Source organism: Pinus tabuliformis, chromosome 1_2 (assembly GCF_031772625.1).
Source record: "Pinus tabuliformis cultivar Carrire ecotype Pingquan chromosome 1_2, CPIR1, whole genome shotgun sequence".
In the NCBI taxonomy this organism is placed as follows: Eukaryota; Viridiplantae; Streptophyta; class Pinopsida; order Pinales; family Pinaceae; genus Pinus; species Pinus tabuliformis.
The window spans coordinates 999,244,654-999,254,615 of NC_142298.1; the positions used below are offsets into that span (position 1 = coordinate 999,244,654).

A 9,962-nucleotide genomic window follows, 5' to 3' on the forward strand; every position below is an offset into this window, starting at 1 on the left:
TACGTGAACATCACCATACCCTTTAGTCTGGTGTGGATGATCATCACCGAGATATATGTTTGCACCATTATCAGTTTCATGGAAATTTTCAACCCAATGTTTATTAGATGACATGCGAATAGAGCTTCCAGAGTCAACAAACAATGCATTTGAATCCTCAGTCTCAACAATTAGTGTAACATTTGAAACAAATAATTGAAGATCCATAAAGTCATAATTCATAGCTTCGCCTCCATTAGTAAAATGACCTGTATTCCCTCTAGTTCTATGTTTTGATTCATCATACTTTAGTTTAAAGAAGTTTCCAGAATGGTGCCCAAACATGCCATGATAATAACATTTCATTCTAACATCACACTTTGAAGGTGAAATTCCTTGTTGAGGATTTGTAAAAGATCGTTTTCCAAATGATGACTTTGTTTGTGGTGGCTTTCCTCCTTTGCTTCCTTCCCTTGCCTTCCCCTTGGAAGATTATTTTCCCTTCGCCATTAATGCCAAATTTGAATTTTGAGGCATTATATTTTTTTGCCTTCCTTCACCTTGCATCAATATACTTACTAATTCATCTATAGTGGGAGATTTCTCCATTCCTCCAAGGCCAATAATGAATATTTGATATTCATGTAACATTCCATTTAAGGTTATTGCTACAAGATTAGCCTAGATATTTATTCTCCTATGTCTCCCAATTTATCCTTCAAAAATTTAATTCTTGAAATAAAAGTAATAATAGTTTCATTTTCTTCCATCTTAATATAGAGGAGCTTACTTTTCAAGGAGAGGACCTGATTTTTATTTTTAGACTCATACAAATCCTTAAGTGAATTCCACATGTCACTAGAGTTTCTGCAATAATTAATATGGGGAATGATATTGTCTTTTACAAACATCCTTACCAATATGTTCACCTTATTCTCCCATTTTCCCCAATGTTGATTTGATGTATATGTTGCCTTGCAATGACATTTGGCTTCCCTTCTTCACCACTTTCTATCGACCAAATGTTGTATCCTTCCATTAAAGTTTGCAGTAATTTAAATTTCCAATTTACATAATTGGAGTCCCCAATTGTAATGAAAATATTTATGGGTCATATTAAATTCCAGAGTCTGAAATTATACTAGTGTCCTCCAAACCACAGGCTCTGCACACTCAAGTTACAAAACATTGTCTCAAATTTTCTCCAAGTCAAGAAAGTCAACTATGAACTTGGCTTTGACCGTTCGACTCCTCACATGCTGGCCACTCTTGATTCCTTGCATTGTCTTCCAAAAAATGTTGACTCCACCATGGATATTCACGACTCTCAATGTGGTTGTCTCATTTCACTAGTTCACTGCTCGCCCATGAATATAGTCAATGAATCCAAAGAGGTCAACTTGTGGCTCTCTTCTCCCACACTCCATCTCCATCTCCGAAGCTCAATTCTCACTGCACCAGACACGATGAGATCAAAATTTCTCATACAATAGGTGTTGACTTATCAAACAATTGATTGTGGAACAACTCCGCTTCTACAGCCACAAGCCAAACAAAGGCTAAGCACAGACACCACCATAATTTTTAAACCTTTTAAAATCAATCTTTTCATACCATGATCTTCATGCATGTTTTAACCCATATAAATCTTTCTTTAATTCACAAACAAGGTCTCCTTGTTCCTTTTTTACAAACCCTTATGCTTGAGTAACATATAATTTTTTTAGTTCCCCATTCCAAAAGGATAAATACACAAGTGTGGATAAATACAAAGCTAGATTGGTTACTAAAGGTTAGTCACAAAAGGAGGGAGGTGATTATGATGAAACCTTTTCACTTGTAGCTAAATTGATGATTTCTCTAGCTACAAAACATAAATGGAAACTTCACCAGTTGGATATTAAGTTCTCCTTTCTAAATGGGAACTAAAAGAAGAAGTATATCCTACTCAGCGAGAAGGGTTTGTTAAAAAGGAAAAAGAAGTCCTTGTTTTTAAATTAAGGAAAGCTTTATACGGGTTGAAACATGAACCACTAAAGTCAAACTATGTGATACAACATATAACAACTTATCAAAGGAATGATTGTGGAACGACTCAGATTTCACCAGCTCTGAACTATTGATTCAACAATCCAAATGTCAGGAGAACTAGCTGAGTGGCTCCATGCCTATTGACAAAATCAGATGTCGAAATGGAGGGGTGCACCACTGAAGTGATATGGAGTTACAAGAATTCAAAACCAAACCCTAAACCAGAACCAGAAACAAATTGATTTAAAATGAGCCCCCATAGACAACTAAGTTCACCCTTTTCATGCTACACCAGTTGGGTCGACCCTTAGTGACGAATGCATAGAATTGGTGTTCTTCTCCACACATAACATTGGTGGTATGCTTCCCCCAACGACCTTCAAACAATGATGTAGAATCCTCCTTATAGATTTATTAGTGTGCTTCTCCGAAAAATGATCAAAGACACAACAAACTCAACAACAACACAATCTCAACTCTTTCCTGACGCTCTGATACAATACATAAATTAATGGAAGACAAAGTATTAAGGAAGAGATATGTAACTCTTAGGTGAGGCTAGCTCATCATGGAAACTACTTGTACTCACAACTTGATCCAATCAACCAGAAAACACATGCATATATAAGACTACAGATTAGATGAAGAGTTTGAACAGCATCCTCATGAATAAAATCTAAGAAACTAAATAAAACTCATAATCTCAATGAAACACAACAAATAACTAATAATAATTTAATCTAGAAAAGTGTATATTTCTCCATTATTTTAAATCTATTCATTTTCATTTTTGTAATATTAATTTTATATATTTTAAATTAATAAAATCTCAAAATTATGAAGTGAATCGTGATTCTTAATACGACCAACCAAAGTTCTTTTAATATGCAAAAATATGGACCATTTCTCAATTTATGCGTGTGATTTTTATGCAGGAACCATGGTAATCTTTTCTGTTTCATCTCAATGTTATCGAATGCCTCTAATATCTCTCTTTTAGTTTGTAAATCTCACAATATATTTATATATGGTATATTATCTCATCTATATAACATCAGATATATATTTTTAAATAAAAATTTATATATAGATATGGATATAGATATTGATATTAAATAATAATAATAATTTTAATCAAATAAAAACACATTTAGAATCTGCATATAAGACTCGATGTGTTTTGGTTAACCATGAATATACAAAACAGATAATTTGCTACCATTTTATTAGGTGTTATTCACGAAACTAGACATTATTTCTATTATTTTTCTAGATATCCGTGGACATACGAAGGTTGACCTAGAACAGCATATGGACAACTCGGATTATCTCTTGATTGGCATGGTTCACTGGAATGAGTGTTCACGGAGTTACAATAGCACCACATTTAACTATTCGTTTAGAACAAATATGTACCACTCCAGTTTTAGCGCAAGCTCTTCCACATCCGTATTATCTTTCCATTAAAGCTGTCAACGAAGCTGTCCAATTCGAGCTTGGGCTTTGTGCCTTTTATGTGATATAGAATACTTATGAGGTCGCCATTACTAAAGAAGTTTTTTATTTTTATTTTTAATTATTCTTTTAATAAAATTAGTATAGTTTTGTATTAATTATGAATGTTATACCTATTTGAAGTATATTTGTTTTAAGTATATATAGATTATGTGTAATTTTTTATTGTTTAATTTGTATTTTTAAATGGAAAAGTTTTGAAATAAATTTTGGGCATTTAGATTGTGTAAAATGTACATTTTAAACTTGCAATAACAATGTTTTGTTAAAGTAGATAAACTTGACATGAAAATATATTTGGAAAAGGGCTAAAATGTAAAAGAGTAAGACTACTTGTGTTTTAATCACTAGTATAGATCCAGTTTAGATTGCAAAACTTGAAAAAAAGTGTGTACCTCAATGGGCTTAATCTGTCTTGAGACTTGATAAATCTTTAGTCAATACTCACAAAACTGTAGTTAATATTGATCTATATTGGTTGTCTTGAGACTTGATAAATCTTTAGTCAATACTCACAAAACTGTAGTTAATATTGATCTATATTGGTTGTGTGTGTACACGCATATTATGTGTAATTTCTTATTATTTAAATTATATTTTTGAATACATAAATTGATACAATGATTTTGCAACATACTTGGAAATGGGCCAAAAATATAAATTAGTGAGATTAGTTGAGATTTTTAAAATGTTTTAACCATAAAATTTTGTTTTTTCAATTATTTTATATAATATAAATATATGCATAGGAGAAATTGAATTATTTTATTCAAATAAACATTAAAATATTTTATTTATAGAGTACATTGTTTATATTAAAATATTTTCTTATTAATATAGTTCTAAATAGCCATTAATACTTTTGACTTTTGTATTTTTTACTTTTATTTTAGATTTCATGCATACACTCTTTGTTTTATAGAATATAATTTTTATTATTCTTTAATTAAAATTATTGTTTTTTTTAAATATATATTATAATATTTTAACTTTGCATAGTGAAATATTTTATTTGTGCCTCACATTGAATCGAATATTTTTATTATTATTCATATATTTTGAATGTTATATATATATATATATATATATATATATATATATATATATATATATATATATATGAAACAAATATAAATTTTGTATTAATAAAACTATATTTTTAGGGTCAGTTTATTTACATCAAAACTCTTACATTCTGAGTCACCCACAATAGAGAGATCTTCAAATGAGTAAACAAAGTGTTTACTGTCACCATTACACACCATGCTCCTTAAATAAGAAATATATTCCCCATATATTCTACAAAAAAAACTTAATGTAAAGCACAACTTGCATGCTATCATAACTAGGGATTACATAAAAAGAGAAAATTGATACCCATTTCAAAAGATCTATTTTCAAGACCAGAAATGACCATCACCATGGTCCATGATTGATATCCTCCATGTTGCGAGCTTGACCAGTCCTTCTGCACCTAGCACGAGCACCAACTATGTCACCCTCCTCGACATCCACTCACACATTAGATATCTCTAGAACCGCCACCCGATTTATGAGTCACTTGACTTTAGAATTTAACCTATCCAGTGTGGAATCTATGGTTTTGTGATTCTCTATAATTTTTTCCTCCACAAAGGATTGGAAAGAGCATTGTTCATGCTCTATTAAATTCTCTAGTTTATTGATGGTAGATAACAAGGCTTGTCTGGAGTTTAACCGCTTGTCTACCATCTCTAAGGCCCTAGTGGTCTCATTGAGCTCCTCTTCTTTGTGTAGCCGTACCATGATACTCTCTATGAAGAGAGAAATAAATGATAGCCAACCCAAGAAGGGTTGAGGGTAGACAGAACTAGTATACCACCTCCTGTAACTCTTGTTTTAGTGAACCTTTCCATGCATGCCTAAGAATACAACTAGGAATGCTAACAAATTCCATAGAACAATATATGATTAAATCTAGAATTGAAACACGAGCCTGACAAAGGCCAAAGATATCCAAACACGGTGAAAATTTCACCAAGACAGAGGCAAAATGTCCTTATGATCATGTTAGACATTAAAATTGAAACCACCATGCTCCGAAATGAAGGATTCACTATAGCGAGAGCAGTGAGCATTAATTTAGATATATAGAGAATTACTATGAAATGAAGGCGCAGAGTGAGCATCGAGATCCAGTGTTTCATTGAAGAATGCCACTTGACCTAGGTCAAATATAGGGTTGGGCCCGACCATGCCAATGGGAGCCACCCATTGATTCATTAATATGTAAATCCTAGGAAGTATCAACCATATATCACCTCCCCTTAATCCTTAGAAAACAATTATTACAATTCATTTATGGAAATGGGAATAAGAATCATTTTGCAATAATTTCAAAGATCCCTTGAGACAATATGGACCCTCTTTTACCAATTAATCAACACTTGCCTTCAGAATTCTATACATGTGTTAAGATTTAACTTTGTTAAATTTTGTCAATGAGGCATGTATCTTGAGAATCAAAGGGGAGATAAGGCGTTTATCAATCTCTTTTCTTTAGTTAATTTCCTTATAACCAATAGAGAGTCCCAAAAGAAAGTAATATGCTTGATTCTGATATGAGGCAAGCTCCATACCTTTCCGGAGGATAGGAAACTTAACATGATTGTTTGTGGATTTTCTAAGGCCCGAGGCATAATGGAAAACCATTTGTTCATCAAGGCCTACAATGACCCCTCCCTCTCCATCCACCCCAATAATTTATATTAATGACTAAATGAACTACACAACGTTTTCATATTAGGAACTCATTAAAATATTTTATTTTAATTACATCTATCTTTTGGACATTGAAATATTTACTATTATCAACATATATATGCACATACTCTCTATATATATATATGTGTGTGTGTGTGTGTGTGAATTAAAGTGGATATTTATTAAATTCTTATATTAAAATGTTTATAAGGAAAAAATATATATATATTTTTTTACTTTTAAGTAATTTACCTCTCTATAGCTCATATAAAATTATGTTATTTAGTATAAACATCGAAATATTTTTTTTATTTATATTTTGGAGAGTGAAAGTAAAATATTATTTCCACAAGTAGGGTTATCTCTCAAGTCAAATTAGGTATTGGGAGAGGCACTCACCACCCCACCGTCTCTAAAGGGAATTAATGCAGGGGGATGACGTGGTCTGCCCTCTTAAGGACAATTTCATGCAAAAAAATAAATCACACATGTTTCTCAATTGGTTCATTAATGACTCTCTACTAACAATGGTTAAGGTTGCAAGTTTCTATTTAAGGTTTAGAGACAAATCAGATCCGATGTAGGTGGGTTGAATTCCCTCCTTGGTCTTCTTGGTAATGCAAGAATCCGATCTAGGAAAGGGATGCTTCTAGGCTATAAAATTCTCTTTCATGGAAAAAAATATGGATTGATGTCAAGTCCTTTCAAAGTAACTCCTAGAGGTCTCGATAGGCATTGAGCTTCTAACAAACTTGAAAATTACGGGGATAGGAAACTTAGTGAACCATAAGGTCATCTTAATTCTAAGAGGCGGGGCTATCTTGCAGGAAAGGCATAATCTAACCCCTCAAAATGTCGTAGGAACTTTCATTATGGAATTTGCAAGGCACTATTGGGTTTGGCATCAACATCCGTTTAATTGGTTAATTACAGTTGTCTATGGTAGTGCCTTGGAGTCCATATAATTATGCATTTTCTTGGTGTCTTATTTGGTATTTTGGAGGTATGGTTGGTTTTAGAATGTTACATGCTCTTTTTACAATGGGTTAAATTGTTAAATCTTCATTTTGTAAGGGATATTCCTCTCCATCATTGTTAATGGTGGTTTTATTGGTCCTATTTAAAGGTGTTTGGAATTATGTACATGTATTAGTGGTATTTTTCATATGGCATGGTTTGCATAGAGTGATGTTACATGTTTTGGGTGTGGTTCTGAAATGTAGAGATTTTCTCTTTTGTCTTTTGTTGCATCCCTCTTCTGATTTTTTTTTGTATTTTATAGGTTAGGTTTCCTTTTGGTGCCCATCTATTCTTTCTATGACAAGTTCCCTGATTGTGTTTTTAGTTTGTAAGGAATCTTCCTCTTTCTCCGAGATAAATGTCGCCTTATTGGGTCTAGTGGGGGGTGAAGTGAGGCTTTACGTATTCCTTAGTGGTGCGTAACCCATATTTTTTTCTGTATAGTATGTTTCCATGTGTTCTAGTTAGGGTGTTATGTCACATGGATCTTTTTCTCTATGCTCTATTTGGGCATCATCTGGTCTTTGTTAGATATTTTAAAGGGTGTGCAACCTCATATAATTAAAGAGTGGGCAAGTGGATCCTACCCTTTATTACCTCCTTTCATCATGGTAAGGAAACATATAAGTTGTAGATGGGGACCAACTAGAAGGGGTGGTCGTATTTTTGCTGGTAGGTTGTGTATGCAATCCCAGGCACAATAGGAAACCTCTCACTATCATGCAAAAACTTCCCCTAACAACAAAGTAGACGTTTGGAAGTTAGACTCTCAAGTGGCACATAAATGTCAAGCTTACTCTAATTTAGAGCTTGTTGCTAAAGTATCAAATTGACTTCTCAACCTTGGGTAGAGTAGGGGAAAAAGAAATAAATGCCTACATTTTGTTACCTTGTTCTGCAAAATGAATACTTTGCTCAATTGTGTTCCGAAAGAGAAAAGAGAAAAAGAAAATGACATTGTCCCATTTGTAAATGATATCCCTAGGATCTATATGCATCATAAATACTTCTTGGAATATTGTATGTTCATCTAGCACATTTGGAGGGTCATCTCAAATGTGAGGGGATGATATGAGGCCCTGCTAGAACTAGTGCCCAAGATCTAGAACTAATGACCTCATCTAAATCCTAGCATTCTTTCATGATTTTTAATGATATCCTATTCACGGATTCTATTAGGATTATGGTGGGAACAACTGTAGTCCTTTTTGGATTTTTTTTTTGTGTCTACTATGAGTATGATGTTTTACTGTAGCCATTTTGTGCCAGCTTGAGGTCATAGTCCTAGTTTTGAGATGCGCTTGGGATGTAATCTTATAAATTTGGGATATATATATATATATATACCACATATATTTCATAATGGGTTGTAATATTAATAATGAATCAAGCTAGAATGGTATTTTCTATTTTTATTTTAAAAGGGATATGTGTCAACTCAAGATTGATGTAATGTACCTCCATTATTCATTCTACTTTTTTCAACTTCTAAACAATCCTGTGATAATTTTTACAGAATTTCTTATGTCTTTCCAATTCATATTTATTCTATTTCTAATAAAAATTTATCATATGCATAGTTGGAATTTATTCATTTATACCCCAAATTCCAAATAACTTGAATAACCTTTGCCTCTCCAATATGCCACATAATGTTAATATAAAGTTTTCTCATAATTAGTAAAAGGATATAATTTGAGTGCTATGAGAGCACCACTTTACTATTGTCTTATAGTAATTCAATTCATAAGCTACCTACCACTTACCATATTCATGAGCTATATTAAACAATGAACCTTCATACATCAATATTTGAAGAATCGTTCACCTTGGTATGTAGCTATTTTTTATGTTCATCTTGGTTCATAGCTATTCTACTATGGGGTCAACAAAAAGTCATTCCATATAGTAATATATATATCTATATGACACAAAAATCTACGAAAGATTTTAATTATTTTACTCTTCTAAAACTGGTTTTCATTGTGATTTGAAGTAACAGTCCCGTGGTTATAATTCAAACTCTTACCACATCAACAACCCTTTCCGACTATGTCTGTATTCATTTAAAAGTGGCCTTGGGTTAGATGTTGCACATACAACCAGACATGTAGACCCCTTCACATGACAAGCGACTTGGATTACTTCTTATGACTGGATGGTCCAGATCATTTGAGCCCTAATATTAATGAATGACTACCCTAATCACCTTGATGTTTGACATTTTTTTTTCTCCTCGTGATAATAGATCTCTCTGATGTCCAGTTAGGGTTTTCTATCGCTGTAATTCATGGTAAATGCATTTTTCTTCTCGTATTGGGACCAAATCTTAACCGCAATGACAAGTAGTGAGATTTATAGCTTTCTTGAGGGTTACTACTATCGAGAAAGATATAAATTTTAACTTCTTCCTTTTTTTTTATGGAAACTGTGGAAGGAAGTTACCTAATGAATTCCTTGGATAATTTTCAGGTTATCTAATACGACTACTCGATGCGGTTTATATAGGTATCATAGACCTATAATCCATCAAGCTTCAAATGTTTGGTATTTTCTTATTTTCCTAGATTAGATAACCTTGTTGAGGGTTTTACAAGTTTTAATCATAGATTTTTATTTAGTTCAGCGGCTAAAAAAATTAACTAGGTTCTCTGTGTTTTACAATTCTTAAAGGC

The 9,962-nt window shown here is 32.6% G+C and overlaps 1 non-coding gene across 1 annotated transcript; it reads right to left on the reverse strand.

Moving 5' to 3' along the window:
• Positions 1–2,899: 2,899 nt before the first annotated feature.
• On the reverse strand, positions 2,900–3,000 carry LOC149209439 (U6 spliceosomal RNA). The gene has a single exon (XR_016253200.1). It is a non-coding gene; the product is annotated as a U6 spliceosomal RNA (small nuclear RNA).
• Positions 3,001–9,962: the final 6,962 nt, after the last annotated feature.